At 45.6% G+C, this 19421-nt stretch overlaps 1 long non-coding RNA gene across 1 annotated transcript in view; it reads left to right on the top strand.

The window, feature by feature from the left end:
- LOC146185297 (uncharacterized) overlaps nucleotides 1-1381 on the top strand; it is a 601519-nt gene extending 600138 nt beyond the window's left edge. The window contains exon 5 of the long non-coding RNA XR_014708281.1: nucleotides 1308-1381. This is a non-coding gene — a long non-coding RNA (uncharacterized LOC146185297). The remainder of the gene's footprint in view (nucleotides 1-1307) is intronic.
- Nucleotides 1382-19421: the final 18040 nt, after the last annotated feature.

Below are 19421 nucleotides of genomic sequence, written 5' to 3'. Positions count from 1 at the left end.
TTTTCTTTGATTCAAACTACCTTCACTGATACGAATTCATAGCCGCAAACCCATGCTTTAATTTCTCAAACAATTGACCTTAGGGCGATGCGCTTGATATAGTTCGGGAGACCTATTTCACAATGGAAGCACATGAACAGTACTTTCCGATCAACAACGTTTTGCGGTGCCTAAAAGGATACGTAGAATTCTCTTGTCATTCCAACAACGATGTCTTGTTTATAGCAAAATATTATGGTATGCAGGTGCGAAACTGTATTCAGTCGAATAAGTTGTGTTCATGGGATATATGTATTACGCAGAGGCAAGTGGTTGTTCTCGCAGTTTCTTTTTTTTTTTTCATAATAATAGCGGCCCTCAAGAAAATCGAAAAGTAGTGCGGTAGAGGCACTTTTTCATTCTTTCCTTTAAGCATAGCCATATATGGTGTCTTCGTTTTGAGGCCAGCATTGAACTAAACCGGTATGTGTCTAATTAAGCAGATCGTCTCAACCACGTCTGAAGAGGAGAAATAGGTTTCGATACTTTAAAAAAATAGTATAGCTGTTGGACTGACTTTGGTCTCAGTGCAAGAAAAACAACATGTGCCAAGTTAGGACTAAAATCACAGAGTGCGTTTTAGGAAGGTGTTTAATCCTAAGTATCATTGCAGTACTGTGCAAGTACGAAGATACCTCCGGCTGTCAAGCTTTGCGAGGCGAAACACCTTATGAGCACTGCAGAATCTCGCTAGAGAAATACAAAACTGAGCCTTACTGCCGCACACGGTACATCGCGAGCCCCTTTTATATATTTTGCGAGCCGGGCCAGGGCTCGTGCCTCACTGGGGAAATTTCCTTTCCTTGGCAAAGTGCTCCTGCAAAGTGCTCCTGCAAAGGTGCACAGTCGCTGCTAACGTGTGGTGTTCCTTGGTGCGCGTTCGCTGCAGTGCTGCAAGTGCGGACTCGTGGTATGGCAGCGCTTGTCGTCGCGCCCCTTATGTTGCCATAGAGACGGCAGGAACTGTACTAGTCAATGAGAACGCATCTCGAAGAATTTGGCGGAAAGATCTCGTGGACAGATGAAGCGAACAAATCTCACTTACACGAGATTTGCATTAAGAGCCAAGAAAGCATTTCGCCTTAATACTTAGAGCATGATTTTAAACATTGTCTAATGTAAACCAACGCTAACTATAATAAAATCGGGTTTCACACTGTATCCGCTCTCTATATATTTTTTTTTAACATAAGGAGATATTAGCTGAAACTGTGTACAATCTGGCGATATTCAGTATCCTTTTTTTTTTCCTGTCTTTTCACTTTCAGTTCGTCAGGAGGAGACCTCGAAGAACAAGTCTGAAAAGGACTGCACTTATTCAAGCATCCAGTCAGATAGATAGGCACTCTATCACGCAAGAGTGAACTTTCAGTCTGCAATGCTTCACAAGCAGATAAACAATTTTCTCATTCTCTTTCTCATTCACCTTCCCTTTCTCGATTTGCCCTTGTTTATTTACACATTTCTTCAGGGCGCGGTAGAGGTAGAGCAGCAGTAAAAAGATACCTAGATTGCACTGTTTACGAAAAAACAATTCTCGTCATCTGTCTGCGCCATTTGGAATATCTACGTGTCAACCGGTGCACTTGATTTCAATCTTAGGGGCTAATAGCTGCACAGGGTAAAAGTAAATATTTTGTCTGGCCATGACGCGAACAAATTACTTATCGTTACCAATGCGCTGATTTGCATATTGATGACGACTGCACACGCTAAATGAGCCAGTTAAGAGTGTTAGATTTCTGTTCAGAGCCTCTTCCTGAGTGTTTGTCGAACCAAAACCGACATGCTCAGTTGAAGGCAGTACAAAGGTCACATCCTGCTTGTCGTAACACACGCGTGCTGTTTTTTAGATTTTTCCGTACCTAGCCTAATATAAACACGTGACTGAAACCAGTTTGTCCTGTTATTTGTTGTAGAGGTTCTTCGAATTGGGGGGAAATAAGTTTTCGATGGCTCATGCAGTATGCTTTTATACTGCACGACCATTGCAGCATAGGTATTTTGTTTCGATGTGGAAAACAAATGAGAATTTGTTCCTAAATGTTTCCGTATCCGCGTATACTACTCTAGGGCTGAGTGAGGAGAAAGTAGCTGTCATTTCAAAATATTGGTAGGGCACTTAACATTGGACAGCTTGAGAGAGAAGGTTCTGGTAAGCTTCTCTAAGCCCCTCGAGATCATCTAGACCACAAACGTCTGGGACAGTCTAGCATCGTTCGGATACCAAATGACCGCTTAATTGTGTTGTGTTCTACATCCACGGATGAAATCTAAGTGCACCCAGGATATGCTTCGCCGGGTGGCCACCAATGCGGCCCAAAATTCCGCTGGACCGTAGGCAAGCTTCCATGGTCGTACGGAACATTACCGTTCACCAAATGCGTCGTACATTTCCAGCGCCACTATTAACCACCCATAAACCCACACTAAATTTAGCAACGGACTTCAATTTATATGTGAGGAAAAAGAAGAACTAACTATATGCCACTCATAAGCGAAAAACCTGTTTTTTTTTTTTTTTTTGCCTCGTTAGGTCTTCCCACTGCAGCAGATGACCTGCGAGACAATTGTATAGACCTCACCTTTCCGAACTAGTCATTGGTGCCCAAAATGGAATATGTCTTAACCCACTTCTTTCAACACAAGGCTTCCTTCATCAAAGTTAAGTGCTGGGAAACGAGTGCAACTTGAATAACTAGTATGTGTGGAGTACAAAGTGTTCTCTGTAGCGGCACACATTTTCACTTCTCTCTAAGATTGTTTACAGAAATATAGCGCATCTCAGTGGACACAAATAGCGGCGCATAAATTCCGCATCACCACGTTTAGTAATCAATCAAATTTTTGTTTATTATTATACACCTATTCATGGGCATAATTTACCGTACACGCTTTCAGGCGTCATTCGCCAAAAAATCTTGCATCAGCTTTGTAGGCAAAAAAATCAACTGCATGACTATGGCAGGCGGTAGTTGGCACGTGAAATGGCCATGAACTGACTTGTGGTCGGATTTATTATTGTCGAGACCACAGAACATGGCCGAGCAGGCGTTGTCTACTCGGGTTTCGCGATTGAGATGGAAGCACGATGGGAGCACGTTCGCATGGCTTGCTTATACCTGGTGCGTTCGGGCTTTCACGTTATATGGCGTCTAACGACTGTATGCTAATGAGTATGAGCGAGATACTAGAGTATTAGGGATTACCCGAATATAAAAGGGCATATTTCACGACTGCAGAACTAAAAGGATAGCCGGCAGATGGGAGATATTAACGCTGATACGTCATGCTTCTAAATGTGGCGCTTAAGTGTCATCACAATTTTTTATGGCACTTGTTGGAGTTCGCACTTCAAATCAATAGCTTTGAAGCATAAATTATTGATGCATTCGTTATGCACGAACAAAAGAAAGCAACTGGTATGGTGAATAATTTTCCTTCTACAATGCACGCCACAATTTTTTGTCTGTAATGCGGGCACCACTGCACTGCATCATCTGTGCGACAAAACTAACTTTACAATCTCCACATCATGATAATATTGGGTTCACAGGAAGGGAAAGGCGCGGTATCTGTGACACTTGCTCTGTGTACTGATTTATTTATTTATAGGAAAGGAAAGGCACGGTAACTGTCTCACTTGTTTTCTGTGGACACCGCAACCACACCGTAAGGGAAGGGAGGAAGGTGGGAGTGAAAGTGGAAAGAGAGAAAGAGGAGCCGTAGTGGAGGGCTACGGAGTAATTTCGACCACCTGGGGATCTTTAACGTGCGCTGACATCGCACAGCGCAGGGACGCCACTTCGTTTCGCCTCCATCGAAACGCAGCCGCCGAGGTCGGGTTCGAACCCAGGTACTTCGGCACAGTAGTCGGGCGTCTTACCACTGCACCACCCCGGCGGGGCTTGCTCTGTGTACACCTGATACACGCCGTAAGGAAAAGGAGGAAGGTGGGAGTGAAAGCGGAAAGAAAGAAAGGGGAGCCGTAGTGGAGTTCTACTGAGTAATTTCGACCACCTGAGGATCTCTAACGTGCGCTGACATCGCACAGCACACAGACGCCACTTCGTTTAGCCCCCATCGAAACGAAGTGGTGTCTGTGTGCTGTGCGATGTCAGCGCCCGTTAAAGATCCCCAAGTGGTCGAAATTACTCAGTAGATCTCCACTACGGCTCCCCTTTCTTTCTTTACACTTTCACTCCCATCTTCCTCCTTTTCCTTACGGCGTGTATCAGGTGTACAAGGAGCAAGTGTGACAGATATCGCGCCTTTCCCTTCCTGTGAACCCATTATTACTATTATGTGTAGATTGTAAAGTTAGTTTTGTTGCACAGATGATGCGAGTGCAGTGGTGCCCGCTTTACAGACAAAAATTGTGGCGTGCATTGTATAAAAAAAATTATTCACCATACCAGTTGCTTTCTTTTGTTCATACATAACGAATGCATCAATAGTTTATGTGCGTGCCATTTTCGCGATAGATGTCGAAAAGGCGTATGATAACCTTACCCACGATGCCATTTTGAATTGTGCTGACAAGCTGAATTTCCCTCTTCGAGTACGCAGTTTCGTAAAATCCTTCCTTAAAAACAGAAGATATGCAATACGGCTTATCGGCGATTCCATCGGATCAATTGTCCCTATTAGCGGTGTACCCCAGGCCTCAGTACTGTCACTAAAGCTGTTTAACATTGCCTTCATTCCCCTTGCATGGCGCTTACATAATGCCACTCAGGTCAACGTTTTGCTCTACACTGATGATATTACGGTGTGGAGTACACACCAAGACCGGTTTACTCAAGCGGCAGCCTTGCAATCAGCCTTGTATATTACTGGCAACTATGTTAAATCTGTCGGCCTAGAGTTTTCCATGAGCAAAACTATGTTCACGTCGGTCGCCAACAGCTGGGGTAGCCGTAACCTCGTCGAGACGCTGATCTCTCTCCAACTATCTGGAATCCCCCTTCACGAAAGTGAGACATAAAAAAAAATTGGGTTTATCGATTGATCAGTCAGGAACGTGAATCACCTGACTTTCTCAGGCTAAAAAGCAGGTGATGCTGACCATGGGCCTAATAAGACGTATTGCTCTTAAATCCGGTGGCGCTGGCTCCCACATCGCACGGCAGTTGATGACAGCGGTTCTGCAGCCATGCCTCATTTATAAAGCACAATTGAGCAGTTGACAAGAGCTCAATGGGATCGTCTAGAAGCTGGTTTGGTTTAGTTCGGTTTGTAGGGTTTAACGTCCCAAAGCAATTAAGGCTATGAGAGACGCCGAAGTGGAGGACTCCAGAAATTTAGACCACCTGGGGTTCTTTAACGTGCACTGGCATCCCACAGCACACGGGCGCCTTGCTTTTCGCCTTCATTGAAAGGCGGCCGCAGAGGCCGGGATTCGATCCCGCGTCCTTGGGAACAGTAGTCGAGTGCCGTAACCACTGCGCCACCCCGGCGGGGCTTAGTAATATCTGTCGCAGATGGGACTATGCCTTGTATAGTATAAGCACAAAAAAACGAGGGTAACAGAATGTAACCTATACGCCAAATATATATGGTAGATCTACACGTTGCGAACTGTGCTTATTTTAGGTTTTGCGTATTTTTCGAAATCGACATACATCAATAATCGCCAAATTATTTTTAAACGCTGCTTCCAAGCCGCAGCAAAAACATTTTCTTCCTTCAAACTAGAAAGAAGTGTAACGTCTCAACTATGCGTCTAGTTTACCAAGCGTATGAAAGAAAAAGTCGAGATCTAACACGTGCGTTCTTCGCTGCCCGGCCTTAGGAGCATGCCTTACGATGTCTAGCTCCGATGGAACCTATATCAAAAATAGAAGCAATCTTCTCCGGCGAGTGTTAACGACCCTTTTGATGAACAGTCCCACGCGCCATTCAGAAAGAACATCTGAAGAAGAACGGAAAAGCGGAACAGAGATAAAGGGGATACGGAGGAGGGGTGGTGCACCTTTTAACCTCGGGCTGCGGATAGTAATGAGCACTTAAGTGATACATTGTAGCGAGCGGAGGGGAGCGCCCGTCCAGATTGCCTCGCCGAGACACTACAGCGTAGATCACACCTCATCACCGGTCATAAGACAATATATGGGCGCCCATCGAACTTAGTTTCTCTTTTCCCCTCTTCCTCTTCTCTCCTCGCATCGGTTCCACTGCCATTCTCTGTGCGAGGATGAAAGCACCTTCACACCCACTTGCTCACTGTGGACCTGAAAGTTGTTGTCCTAACTCTTTCTTCTCGATCCGTTGTTCAAGATCTTGTTGCTCATAGGAACCTTACCCTCCCCTTAACGTCATGCTGGTAACAGGCTATTTAGCTCTTCTTTGATCCGGCAATTTTTTATCTTCTATACTCAAGTCTTGGCATTCCAAGTCGGCTGCATGCTCTTGGTCTTCATCACCTCTAGTATGCGCGCCCCGTCTGTCGGTTATGCTCATTTTGCCGCACTCTCTCCCCCTGCCTCCCAGCACGAAAGAAAACGTGCCTCTTCTGTGGACCAAGCGTCCTTGGTCACTTCGCCTAGCTATTGCTCCGATATCACGATTTCTGGCATAGTGACCACTTAATCTTTATTAATAATAATACATTTGTTCATAGGGAGAGATAAGCGCAGTATCTGTCACACTTCTTTACTGTGGACACCAGACCCGCGCCTTAAGGGAAGGGAGGAAGTGGGAGTTAAAGTGTAAAGAGATAAAGAGGAGCCGTAGTGGAGGGCTACGTAGCAATTTTGACTACCTGGGGATCTTCAACGTGCGCTGACATCGCACAGCACACGGACGCTACCTAGTTTCGCCTCCATCGAAACGCAGCCGCCGAGGTCGGGTTCGAACCCGTGTAGCCCGGCACAGTAGCCGGGCGTCTTATCACTGCACCACCACGGCGGGGCAATAATTGTTATTGCCCTTCGGAGAACTCGTACATAATGCTCCGGGAAAAAAAAAATTGGAGGCCCATTATTGAGGCTGTAAACACATGCTAAGAGGTCAAGGCCAGTACGTAGAATCTTAAAATCTGCCCACAATATCCCAGCCTAGGTGTGTGACCGTGGATAACAGAGAAAGTGGGCAGATTATGTATCCAGACACCAGACAATATTTTGAACGAGTAGTGACAAAAAATAGCAGAATCAACGCTGGTCTCATACATTACGTTAACACTCGGTATTACACACTTCTTGTTTCCTATAGGGCGTATCGGCTCCACCATTTACAGGGAAATGCCCGTCGCTAGTGAAAGCATATGAGAGTATCTAATTGACAAGCATACGTGCCGCCGGCCGACAACTGTCATCAAATGTGATCAGACTCGACTACGCATGTGCACTGGCAGCATGCTCTAAGCGATACGTGCAATGCTAAAAATTTCTGTGTTCAAATTCAGATGCCACGAAAAAAATCTGCGGGGTTTATTCCAGTCACGCGCTTTCGCCGCTATAGAAAAACAAACAACGCCATCAAAGACACCTAATGCAAGTATTATACCCCAACTAGACGCACATTTCGGCGTTAAAATCTCTTTTATCCTTGCAGTAAAATATGATAAAACATAAATAAATCAAAATCCTTAAAGCAAAAACAGCTCTAAGCTGATTTACGCTGCCATTTTCGCATCCCTAGACGATGTGAGTTATGTGTTATCTGTGGGCAAACTTTCGCGTCGCTGTAAGGATGCACTCCTACCTAATTACTACTAAATTACAATATTCTCAGGGATGCCAGGCGCGGTGTACTGAACATTATTATATTGACAAACTATTGGTATCATCGATGCTTTACTGATTTGCCGTAAAAATGGGCTTTAAGGTTGGTAATGAAAGCACAAAAATAAATGAGCGAGGTTCCGGCCAAAGAATCCAGGCAGAGTCCTCTGCAATAAAAAAAAAAAAAAACAGACAGTTTTCACTATTCGGATGCACGCTTATGTTCAAGCGCACTGCATAAGAAATCAAACAGCGCGAAGGCTCAATGGAACGAGGCGGGGGACTGAAGTAGGGCTAAAACAAGAGCTAAGATTTGGAGCTGCAGAGCGGCTGTCACTCCACAACTCCCTCCAGACGACCGCACAGCTAAAGTAATAAGATTGAGACCCATATGGCCAACACGAACAAGCCACTTCGAGCACTGCTGTGGCATCGGCATCTCTGCGGCTGTAAGGCGCGATTCTCTCTCTTTCTGTTTTCTTTGGGACGATGCTTGCCGAAGCTACTACCTACTACCAGTTAGGTCCATTCCTCCACACACGCAAACCCCCTGTTCTCGTTTTACTGGTGCTTCGGATCGACGTGTTGGCGCAGATATCGCGGCATCTCGTTCGCCGTGTACACACTCGCGAAATCTAATTTGTGGTGGATTCCCGCGACGACAGTGACATGTAGACACGTCAGAGACACCAGGGACATCTGTGGTGTCACCACGCGGCGTGCTATTGAGGCCTAGGAAGGCACGTGTGGCTATTTGTTTCTTCGTATCACTCTACCGGTTCGTCGGGGTTGTCCAACAATAGAGGAAAAGAATGCGTACCTACGAAGAACATAGCTAAACAACCTAAAAAGCAAGGCTCACTTCGCATCGTAGAACTCAGCTCTCACGTGGGGATGACGCGGGAAAATGCTGCGCATTCAAGACGCTTATCGCACTACATGTCCGTATTTGCGCTTTCGCAGATGTTGCATGTATTCGGGATCGGGATGTCTGGCCCGGCCTGGCCCGAAATAAATATACCTTGACCCGGACCCGGCCGGAGCATGAGCGAAAGGGCTTCCTAGTGGCCCAAGTCCGGCCCGAGTCTGGCGCGCGGGCTGGGCCGGGTATGGGCTTTCGGGTCGACCCGAAGCCGTGCACAGCTCTATTCTGGCTAGCTGGATTCGCTTAAAGAACGCCTTACAGTATAGTGTCCTGAATGGACGCTCGGCTGGATGTCCCGAAAGCCTTGGTCTCATCAAGGACACCGAAGCCGCGGATTGTAGCTGGACGCCAGCTAGAAGTGTAGAAAAGCTGCACAACAAATTCAGAAGCCTGTGCAACCGTTCGCAACAGCACATTGTGCTCGGACAACTTTCAGAGCTTAATCTGCATTACTGCAGTGACTGGAAACTGCAACAAGAGGCCTTTCTTCCACAGAGCTAATGGAGAGGCAAGAAGTTCGAAGGTATTGAATATCCGTGCATTGTTAATTCCCTCCTTGCTTATCAACTCTCTTCACTAGGGCAATTTGAGAGGTTTCTCGAAATTGGCGATCCTGAAAAATCCTGGTTGTTTCTGAACAAGTAACGTCATTCAGAACATTGAAACAAAGGCCAATTCACTTTCACAGTTGGCTTCTTTTTGTGGTCAAAAGGTGGAGTATTGTTAAATATCGTATGAAACCTCCTAAGATAGAGAGGTCGCAGCAAGCTTGGCGACCAAGTTGACGTTGCTGTCTCGCCCTGACCCTGCCCCAAAACGACATTAGTATCATGATTTTGAGGCATCGACACTTGTGGTGGAAGCGAGAGCTGTGCCGAAATAGATGGTGTTTATTCGTTTTAATTGAGTTTCGACAGGGATGGATACTCTGCCTATCCCAGACACGTGCCTGTCTCAAAATTCATCTCCAACCGTTCCCAATTGAATGCTTGGCTTTCGATGCTTCTCCAAATGTGCTGGACGTCTTCTGGTCACTTCACTGTCATTAGCAGCACAGCGAACATAGGCTTCTTCAAGTCGGCGAGAGATGGAGCTTTGCTTAGCTCTGTCTAGTATCTTAAATCGTTGCAGCAAAGTTGTATTTTATTTTTAATTTTTATTTTTTTGCTGACCATTCGTAGTATTTTGACCGGGAGGTCAATCTAGAAGACTCTGTTGCTTTCAGTACTCCTTTTTCACATTGCAACACTTAAAATATATATTCTACTTTTTTTTTTATTCTTCTATATTCTGAGAGGATATATTTGTTATTTGCAGGAGTTTTCGTGCGTTTCTCTCTCATCTTCCCTATAAGAGAGCGTTTCCTACCCAAGCTCTATGTTTTTTGTCGTTCCATTATGCCTAATAAAAAATGCTTTAGCTGTATTTAGATATGCAGCACAAAAAAGCTTTTCAATGTTTTGTAGAAAACCCTTTTACAACCGCAACACTGAAATTGCCTATTTTTCTATGGTAATAAATGAGTTAAACTTTTTTTTTCCTGACTGCTTGCGTGCGTAAACGTTTAGTTATAAGAAGTATGAAGAGTAGGTCAGGAGGCAAAGACTTGTTAAGAGCGCCCTAGTGAAATTAAGAAGAGATGGGCGTGAGAGGCAGTTTGTAATACGAAGGCAGGACAACCCACCGACTGTCTTTAAGGGTAATGGAGTGGGTTTCAAGGAAAAGCAACCACCGCAGGGGACGACAGAAAGGAAGGCAGAGGAGGTTACGAACACTGCGGGGATAAAATGTCTGCACCTTGGGCTGCAGCGGCTTAATTAGAGAAATGTGAGAAAGTTTTTGTTCTGAAGTAAACGCTGTCATAATGAGCGGGAAGAAGAAGATGAGGATGATGGTTTTCGCACCGTGATGCATTGCGCCTCTATCAAGAAACAGTGCATAGCTGCCTAGCTTAAATATAGCGGCTAAAGGTCCAAACTGCTACTGCACTTCCGCAGTGATAACCTAAGAAAAATCAAGCAGCGCAGAGCAGGTATGATGACTTCACGTTTCCATTTATTGTGTGCTTGGTGTGCAAGCAGAGCACAGGCGTCAAGCTTGTCAGGGACAGGAATCCAACCTTTGCGCGCTCGAACAGCGTATCACATCTGTCAGGCAGTCTAAGCACAGCCACGTGGCAGATATCTTTTTAACAGCCTTTCTTTTTTTTTTTTTTTTTTGCATGAGCTTCGCCAGCAAACCGCTTGCCCGCAGAAGGAAAATACGCCTCACGTGGTTTTTACTTCCTCCGCACCTACTGTCAACCCGCCCAACTTTGTCTGCCCAATTATGGGCTCCAGTTGAGGCATAAAATAAAAGAAACAAAACAAAACTAAGTTCCAATGTTTTTATTACGCACATAAAGAACAGCCTTACTATAAAAAAACTCACTGTGCTAATGTATTCGCTTGTAGGCCAGTTTAAAACTTAGTGAGCCCAACGTTTCTGTTCTAATCTAGTTGTAAAGGATTGCGAAAGTGTATTGGCGTCAGACCTAGTTTCGTCTCTTTCGTCCTTAAGCCTCCGACATCGTACTTTAGCAACAGTGCACATTCAGAGAAACGAGATTCGCTTCGAAGGATCGCGCATTTGAAATCGTCTGCAAAAAGCTTCGCCTTGGCTTCAATTTCATCCGGAATTGTACGGTTCGAAATACGTTTCTTTACCGATCGCATAAGGAACGACGCCAAGGTACGGTCGCTAGTAAAACAGCCAAACTAAAAATGAATGGTGCAAGTTTAAGAGAAATGCAGATACTCTTCTTTTACGACGTGAAGGTGATCGTAAGAGGTAACAAACAGACATAAAAATGGCTGCATCAGGCGCAATGCGCTGGTCGACAGATGGCAAATTTCGCTGTGCGTGTAGTCTAACCTTCTTCCGCGATAAATTCACCAACTAGAAACACTAAAAGCAGAAGACGCACCCTCGATAGTAGAGGAAAACAATATGTTGCATTCATTGAAAACCGAAATTTCGATAAGGCCCGCACTTTACTGTCCATGTCGAGCGTCCGACGGCCGACCGTATACAGTAGCGCGCTTTATATCTTTCGACCCTTGCACCCCCCTTTCCTCCCTTCCCCCGCCCCTCCCCCGCTCTTTTTTCTTCTCTACCATGAACAGCCCGAACACGTTCCCCGTTCTACTTCTATCGTCTCGATGCGCCGACGTTCGCAGTTTTCACATGAGAAAATGCAATCGGCAACGACAAAGTTGGTACGATAGAACGAGTTTTTTAGATATCGTGCGAAGCCAGTGTTTGCGTGTTGCCCCCACGCTTTTCAATACCTAATTTGCTGCAGCGCACGCACAATCAGGCCCAACGCCCAGAGAAGGCCCCAGAGTGCGACACCTCAATTTGAAGTTTTACCTGAAAATGACAGAAACACACGGCCTGCAAGGCTCGCATCGACAGCCGTGACATTTTAAGTTGAGATCGCGACCTTTCTTGAGTGCTTCATGATGTTCTTGATGCGTGCATGCCTAAACAGTAACGTAGTGAAACCGATTGCATATTACGGACCTCTCGCGTATTCCCTTTGATTCTGTCATCAGCCTGCAGATCTCGACGTCTTCTCGACGACACCGAAAAGCTCGGCATAAGCCCCTATTTTTCTAAGAACATTTTTGGCGTATCTAGCCAACAGCGTTTGCGGTAAGTTGTTTGCATGTATGGCGTTGTCTTTCTCGTTGAGAACGTGTTTCTCGGAGAGATTGTTAAAATTTCAAAACAGTCGTATCTCTATAAAGAAGAGCGCCAAGGGCGATGCCTCCCAGGGAACTCAGTTCCCAATGTTACAACATTGAGGATACTTGGGTCGCTACCATGTAGTGAGGTTTCATGGTCCAAATGACATAAAGTAAAAAAAAAAAAAGACAAGAATTTGGGTCCACTAAAACTAATCGCGTCCACTCACCGGAATTGCTCTCGGAGTTGGTTCTCTCAGGCGGTCCAAACATTTTATTCGTCAATAGCAGATAGAGGCGAAGCTGATTTCAGATTCACAACAGAGATTTAAAGGCTCGCTAGATTGGGCGTTAAAGTGGCGAAGTTTGGAGAAATGGGGAGACGTAACTGAAGAAAGTATATGTGAGGAGCCGATTAGACTGGCAAACGTACTTGAATTGATCACCGTGCGAAAAATGATGCATTTATTTTTATATAAATTTTTTTATCGTCTAAAACGACCACATTGATCTGCCTACTCCCGTTTAATACATGTATGCTCTTGTTTCACACATGCAAGAACAAAAAGGCAGGGTGCATAGGGATCCCGTTCCGGCGCCGCACAGAGAGAACGAATTGGTCTACCAAAGAAGCATTGTCCATTACAGTTACTGCGAGGGCAACGTGCCCACTAAATTCTTTCCCCTCGATCATCACTTGCTGCCTTTTATTTTGCTCTATCGTTTATAGCACTGACTTAGAACTTGAGCTATACAAGGCCCTCTTGCTCTCCAGAATACCGTCGGATTCCGAGCCGGCTCGGTTGGGCACGCATCGAAAGCGCATAAACGTGCTTTCGGAGCTCTCGGTGTCTACCATGGATTACAGTGACGCGATATTTAGCGAGGTTTGAAAATCCATCTTTTTTCGCTTAACCATTTGATGTCATTTTAATGATAGAGCTGAATCCGGCTACAGACCATTGCAGCATTTCACCAACCAAGTGCTCGACATAAAAGGTAAATGCAAACGATTGCATATGCGAAATCCGTATCGTGAAAGTGGCATAGACAATTTCCTGTAGGTGTGAAAAGCGCGCTACTCGCAGGACATTCAACCTCTCACTAGAGCCACCAGCACTTGTTATTTACCCGCCCGGACTCTGCACGCATAGCTATACCTTCAGGGCGATGATTTTAGTGTAGGGACCGCTGTAGTTCTCCAGTGCAATTTTGATGTGGAGGCTTAGTGTTATAATCGACCCGTCAAGGCCAATGCGCAATGACTCCACACCACTAATCCTAAATCGAACTGAAATGACCATGGTACCGAACAAAAGGGCCTCAGCGGACCTGGATACGACTGTCCCTTTTGTTTCTGCTGCACTGCATCGCTAGGCAAGTATGTGTTCCCCCAGTTCCGAATGCCTGCTTTGCAACCATATTTCTGTAAAATACCATTTTCTTAACTGATAGCTACCCTCCCTTCATCCTCCGGCCAGCCTCCAACCTGGCTCTTATGAAATCAATGTTTCTCACGGCAAATAAAACGAGGCTTTTACATTACCCATTCTCGCCCTTTTTTTAAATCGCATGTTGCATAAATAAAACTAAGGTTCTTTCATTCTGCACGTGCTCGCCCACTTTGCTGCAGCGCTTTATGTTCGTACACATTAGCCTCGATTCACCAAAATTTCGCTCATAGCAGCTGCAACCGCTCCAGAGGTATCTTCTATGTGCCACACTTTTAGCGCATGCGCGTATTTATTCGGTAAATTCAACACGAAGATCGTGACAATTCATGACAGTGCTGGTTGAAGAAATTTTGTAGAGTCTAAAGTATCCTTGAACCAAGTTTCACGAGCATAAGCCACTATTCGCAGCTGCAGTCGCTTCTGCCTCTTTGATCTCGGCTTATATCAACGCTTGGTAAGATTCTCGACAACTGGCTAGCCTGGTTTCTTCTTGTTCCATGGTCTTGTTAGCCTTGCTAGCACGGTGAGCTCTCTGTCTTTAGGTAGAGTGGATTCATCTTCGTTACGCGGCCTCTCTTTTGCACGCTTTCTAGCAGATTTGCACAAGAACCATGCTCGCGCTCGTACCTTGCCAGCACTGGTGTAAGGCGTAAGAAGAATTCTTAAACTGCCTATTATCAGCACCATAAGTTTGTATCAGGCATAAAAATTAGGATACGTTCCTTGAATCCTAGCAAAACGTAAAATATTTTGTTCTAAACTGTACCGCGCAATACCGCTAGAGGAAAAAAACAAATATGGCTGCATGCATGGGGAGCTTAAAAGCACTCTCAGATATCCTCTTTCTAGATATGAAAAGCCGCCATTAAAAAAAAAAGATTCATGCCAAGCTAGTGGTTCTGTACAATGAATATGCTCTAGCTCACAAGAATATCGTCAAACGGTGTAGATGATTTATACTCCGTTAAGTAAGCCTGGACGGCGAGCAACCGAGTGGCCTGTCGCCTATTAATGATGAACGACAACTTGCGGCTCAGCAGAGGCCCTCGTGTTCGTTCACCGGTAGATTGCCACACAATAAATAAAGGCACAGGTATTGTCTGTGCAGGCTCATACCACGAAATTCTTCCTAATAGCTTCCACATGACGGATGTTACCTCGCTTATTATTACATACGTATACGTCATGCGAATGCGCACATCTCTTCACTCAGCACATGATGCGGTTGCACATTTGATAATAATAGGATAACAATCATTGTCCCACTGTCTGTATTAGCTGACCACACACCAAGTGACTCTTGTATCTTCCCTTCCACAAAAAATAATTGTACAGGTAAGAACGCCGGGACTACAAAGAAGTGATTGCTCAAGTCGAAAACTTCCCATACTAAAATAGGAGGCCTAAAAAGATATTTGCGGCAGCACGTTCAACAGTAGCAGATGTCCATGGCTTTTGAAAGTGAATGTGCACATAAATCTTAAACTCGCCCAGATATCGCTTCTTCCTCGGCGATGCTTCGTGCCAATAATACGTACTATATGAACTCCTCTCGAATGTGCATTGCGTATTTACCTAGGTGAAACGGAGCGTCGCTGATGAAACGTTACAAAGACGATGTTCACAACGCTGTATTGCGTTCCAGTTGGAACGCAATGAAGACGACACCGTGAGATGTGCTGCAGTTTTACCCGATGCGCAGTGAGATGTGGCAATAGCATAAAGCTCTGTACCTGGCCCACGGAAGATATGTTCGCTTTGGCGCCAGCTTAAAACTCAGTCGCGGGGCCCTGCCGGGGTGGCGCAGTGGCTACGGAGCTCGACTAATGTTCCCAAGGAAGCGGGATCGAATCCTGGCCTCGGCGGCCGCTTTTCGCTAGAGGCAAAAAGCAAGGCGCCCGTGTATTGTCCGATGTCAGTGCAGGTTAAAGAACCCCAAGTGGTCGATATTTCCGGAGTCCTCCACTACGGCGTCTCTCATAGCCTAAGTCGCTACTGGACGTTAAACCCCAGAAACAAAAAAAAAAAAAAAAAAAACTCAGTCGCGGTGATGTTTTCTGTCGTGCACTGCGGTGAGGCACAGATGGTACTGGCGCATGTGCAGTGCCTAGATTGAGCAGACAAATGGCCTTCGAGGGCGAAAGTGACGATGTTTGTTGCACAACTCGAGAGTTCAAATTTAAATTTATGGAGCTAGATGAGCTTGAGGTTTGGGCATGGGATAACCAGCACTTCCACTCTGAAAACCTCTATTACGGCTCCACACACACTGCCAGCTTGCTGCCAAGCACGAGTAACATATCTCCGTTATCGTCCTCTACTTCAATGCGAAGGCCATGATGCATACTTATGTCTCAGATACCACCACATCCTCACATGTGCGAGGAGACAGCTTAGTTTGGTTCAATTTTCAGAGGTTAAAGTCTCATTGCTACCCAGAGTAATTGTGATGCCGTAGTTGAGGGCACGGAAAAGTTCGGCCGCTTTAGGGCGTTTAACGTGCACTTATATCGCACAGTATACAAATGCCTTGCTTCCTACTTCCATCGAAAAACGACACCTAGGCCAGTTGTGAATGCGACCTTGGATAAGCAGTCGAGAGCACGAATTATTAAGCCATCGCAGTGGGGCCGGTGTTTGATGCATTCGGTGGCTGAAGTTACTTGTCTTGAAACCACAGATTTTACGATGCGACACTCGCTGCGACCAAAGCCGTATGGTTTTTCCCAACTTCAGCCTGGCCTGCGTTCGCAATTCTTTGCCCGTGCGTGAAGCTTATGACATCGACGTCCGGACTTGTAGCGTCATGGGCGCAAGCCGAATTTTCGACCCACTCCTCATAATGCGAGTGCGGCGCTGCCGCATCCATTGAACACGCAGAGCCATAGCGACAGAAATGGGAGCTATCATCGACAATGCCGGAATGCAGCGTGTTTTCATGAGACTTCTTTGGATTTCTCAGCATCGTGTATGCTACAAGAATTTCCGCGAGCCCTTTGCTAGCGTACTTTCCCTTCCTGCGCTGGGTCCCACTCGCGCATAGTTGGTAGCTTCTTGACTTACTGGAAACTTGCATACTGTGAGTAATGCACGAAGTTTTGATTTCGTCCGTCAGCGATCGAAGGGTTTCGAAGGCATAAGCAAAACACACATGTTGAGACTGGCCAGCAGGTATTTAATATGTCACTGCTTCGTATCCGAGGCGGAAAACTTAATGTGACACACTGCTCAGTCCTATGAAAATTATTTGAATTACCAATTCAGAAAACATTGATCCAATACTCAAAGGCTATGGTACAAGATGACGCCACCCAATTGCAGTGGCATGCGGTTGGCCTTGATCAGGCTCGACAGGATGGGTGGTGAAAAACACTTCTGAGTGCTTTAAGTACAGGTAAATATGTACTGCACCAGTCACTTACACCGCGTCGCTTTTTACTCCTGTCGGCGTCAACGGCTACTGAATCAAATTCACTCGCCGAATATTTGGCACAGTGTAAACGGCCTTTATGCTCCGCTGTGTTGCCTCTACATTTCTATTCCGTCTGTCACACTGCAACTACAGAGGCTTTTAGACCTAACAGTGAGCAACGAGACCTGTTAGAATGGTGAGACTGCAAACTGTGACAGTTTATCTGTTTATCTGACACTATATGTATATTCATATTCATGACTCATATCATCCTAATCAGCTGGACAATACCCACTGCAGGGAGGATGCCTCTCCCATACTCCTCCAAAAAACTCTCCTGTACTAGTTGCATTCACGTGTCCACTGCAAACTTCTTAACCTCATCCGCCCGCCTCACATTGTGCCTCCTGCTAAGCTTGCCTTCCCTTTGAATCTAATTTGTTATCCTTAGCCACCATCAGCCATTCCTTCTTCGAACTACTGCTGCTAACTAAGCTGCTAGCCATTAGGTGAGACTACTTACCAAATGCCCTTCATCTTAATCTCATTCTAGTAATTGCCTTCTGTGGTCCGGATTCGCAGTCACCATCTTGTTCCAGTACTTCGCTACCTATTTTAAACTGTTTTTCCTTTCCGACGCTGTTGGACATCACCTTAGTTGTGACTCATATATGAAGTCCTTATTATGACACGCAATATTGTGGAACAGGCGTGATCGAAAATGGGCTTTCCAATAAACACACAATTGCCTAATAATGCATTCAAGCGCGCTAATAATTTGTTTTATGCATAGTCATTAGCTCAACGCCGGATTTAATTGTGCGAAACATTCAACCGACATACGCGCGCACTGGGGCAGCCCAGGTATTGACGAGCGGGAACTAGTTTGGGTCCAGCTGCGAATGTAAGTGCGTGTGTGTTTAACGGGCAGCGGAACCAGCCGGCTAGCCAGCTGAGTATTGCGGCGCCGCTGACATAAACGTGCCTCAAGCATCGGAACTGCCTTCGCGTGGAAACTGGATTCGCAACAGCATGTTTGTTCTCAGTGCGCCGTATTAGGCAAGCAGACTGGCGGAATAATCGCATGGCTAGCCCCGGTCATTCGATATTTGGGCTTGCATGGACGCGCTTCAGCGGCGCTGCCGCGGTCCTGCGGTGGACGTAGCCTTACTCGCCGCCCGACTGAACTCATTTCGCTGCCCTCCTCTGAAACCCCTTTACAAACACGCCACACCCGGCTTGGAAAAGCATTCTGGGGGACGGGAGTGGTGTGGTGAGGAGAGGTGGGGCGAGCAAAGCTAGCTTTAGAGAAAAGTGCATTTGAGTTGATCCACCCATACTCAGTGAGAATTCTGGTCTTTAGTGTATCCTTTTCTTAGCAATTTTTTTTTCGTCTGTCGTCAATATTCGCAAAGGTCGCAGCCGACTTTCTTGCCTTAATAATGGTAATTAGATATTGGCAAGTGCCCAGAGACTCGAAGCCGAAATCATCTATAATAAGCAAGCAAAACTTGGCAACAATGTTGGTGCTTATAAAGGAACTTTATCGATTTGTTTATGTATCGTACGTTGTTTCTATATTTTTATATAATGTTCTTTCAAGAGAAGGCATAGGTTATTTATTTCCAAAACAACATACTGTCAAATTGAAGCGCACTGAAAGGTACCTTGCATATCCCCATCGTTTTTCTTTTGCATATTGAAAGCGTCGACCTAGAAACGAAAGAAACCTATTAATCCCGATACCCTGGGCCCACCAGGTTTTTAACATTATACCACAGGGGGTGCAAATCTACGGAGCACAGGACGCCGAGGCCAGATACAGTTCAAGAGACAAGGCGCGGGTTTCCGGTTCTAATTGGAGTCTCGCGTCCTGCATCGAATATAAGAAAACATTATTTTCCTTGTGAAAGCACACTGGCGCCTTCTACCAGTCTGTACTTACCCCACTTGCTAGTTCCAATTATGCAACGATCGAAGAATTCAAGGAATATGTGTGCTTCATTACGTTTCTCAACATCTGTACGCCTCGCGACAACTACAGGTCGAAATTACGTCGATAATTCTATGTAGTTCCTTCACCTGTTCTTCAACAGATCGAATCCTTCTCTACGACTTCACTAGAAGTCGATATCC

Source organism: Amblyomma maculatum, chromosome 6 (genome assembly GCF_055883805.1).
Source record: "Amblyomma maculatum isolate TAMU_Amacu chromosome 6, ASM5588380v1, whole genome shotgun sequence".
In the NCBI taxonomy this organism is placed as follows: Eukaryota; Metazoa; Arthropoda; class Arachnida; order Ixodida; family Ixodidae; genus Amblyomma; species Amblyomma maculatum.
Note: the sequence above shows the minus strand (reverse complement) of the source record. Positions and strands in the feature narration are given on the sequence as shown.